The sequence below is a fragment of the Ipomoea triloba genome, chromosome 13 (assembly GCF_003576645.1).
Source record: "Ipomoea triloba cultivar NCNSP0323 chromosome 13, ASM357664v1".
Taxonomy (NCBI): Eukaryota; Viridiplantae; Streptophyta; class Magnoliopsida; order Solanales; family Convolvulaceae; genus Ipomoea; species Ipomoea triloba.
The window spans coordinates 19,350,078-19,352,168 of record NC_044928.1 but is presented as its reverse complement, the minus strand read 5'-3'; positions in this window follow the sequence as shown (position 1 = coordinate 19,352,168).

The window sequence follows — 2,091 nt, the reverse complement described above, 5'->3', positions numbered from 1 at the left end:
ACTTTACTAAAAACCGATTAAAAAATCTGGTTACTAAAAATCAGAGGTTACCTAAAGCCCTAAACCAATTAAATTGGTTGAAACAGGAAAAATAACAACATAAAAATATAAAAAGACAAAAATGCCCTTATTAAAAATAGAAAAAATCATGACAAGGACTAAAAGTGTCCAAAAAATAATAGTCTGAGATGTTAAATGACAAAAATGATAGTTTGAGACTAAATTTGGAATTGCCAACAAAGATAAGGGACCTCTGGTGGAATTAACTCTTTATTAAAAATATATCATTTTAAAAGTTTTAGATGTTTACAAAAGAAGGAATACATCCCCGTAATACTATAACATCTACACTCTCACATGAACTAAATTTATGAAGTCCCTTCTTACCTTTTCTTTATATTTTTCAATATAATAAATATAATTACAATTTCTCAGTTGGATAAATAATTATCTTTCATAAACAGATGCAAACAAACTTCAATCTTCCTTCAAGATTCGAGCTTCTAACCTTATATGTGGATATTTTCTGCCGCAAAAATTAATAATAATAATAATAATAATAATAATAATAATAATAATAACATATCTACACACATGTAGTTATTATATGCGTAAAAATATTGTTTGTAACCTAAAAAGTAATGTAATTTAATGTTCAAAGTCTAATTTAATTTATAATCATGTCCAAGTAAATTAAACTATCAAAATTCATATGCTTATAATAATATATAAAAGCCTAAAGTAGTCTTGCTCCAGTGGCAGTGTGGGGTTCGAATCACCCTAGGAACATGGGGTCATTGAGAGACCTTGACCCATCAAAGGTGATGAAGACCTCTTATGCCCAGATTGTACATGCAAGGGATGACAACTTGGAAACTGACGGAGCGGCTTGTGATTTACCTCCTCCAATGGCTCTTAGAAGGGATTCTAGGGGCTTAGGTTTATTTTGGCGTAAGCTAGAAGATCCAACGTGTGTGTGCGTGTAAATATAAATATATATATATATATATATATATATATATATATATATATATATATATATATATAGAGAGAGAGAGAGAGAGAGGGAGAGAGAGAAAGGAAGGTTTGTAATAGATTTTGATGGATGATATAAAACGTATTCATATAATTATAAGCATTATAGACCCCTCATTCATTGTTGTAAATTTAGATACACTTCATAGTTGGACTGACCAAAAGGAAGCAATTTCGAAAGGAAACATCCAGAAGGAAACTAGTAGAAGAAGACAGATTGGAAGAAGTCTCAAAAACTAGAAGAAGTCTTAGCTTGACAGATCTTCTTGAAAATAGTTTTCCCTCAACTCCCATAGCCAGAAGGAAGCAATTTTGGAAGGGAACATACATTGGTCCTTAGGCCATTTGAAAATAGTTTTCACTCCAATGGAACTATTTTTCTCCCTACCTATAAATACCATATTTCTTAGCTGAAGAAGGTGTTGGTCATTCTTATATTCTAAGTGGGAAAAAGTTTTACAAAAATTCAAGTGTTGAGACTAGTGTGTTGTGAAAGAAAAGAGAGACCAAAAGCGTTAAATTAAAGTTTACATCCAGATTTGAGAAGTCTTGTGCTGCTTCAAAGTGTGAAGATCTAGATTCAAAGAAGGCAATTCAAGACCTTCCAGTAAGAGAAGAAGAATTTGTTTTTTTCAACCATTGTATCTCTACTCAGTGTAGTAAAAAGAGGCAGAGTAAACTCTATAGGAGTTGAAAAACCTGGGTGAAGTTCACTGCCAGCTCTGTGGTCGAGGGGTGAACTTGGTGTTTTGTACTAAGAAGATAGTGAAAACCTTCACGTGTCGTGAAGAAGAGTGGAGTAGGCTTTGTTAACAGCCGAGCAATTATAAAAACTCTCTCTCTTTCTCCCCCCTCTCTCTCTCTTTTTCTGCTTTATTATTTACATTTAACACAACCAAACCTAAGTTTTAACAAAGCAAAATGAAACGTGCAATGAACGCTAAAAATGATTAAAACAAACATTTTACATTGTGCATTAAAATTATGACCAAGCAGTTGAGTTTACTTCTCGGGTAGGCTTAACTAATTGCAAAGAATTTTAAATTCCTACAAGTC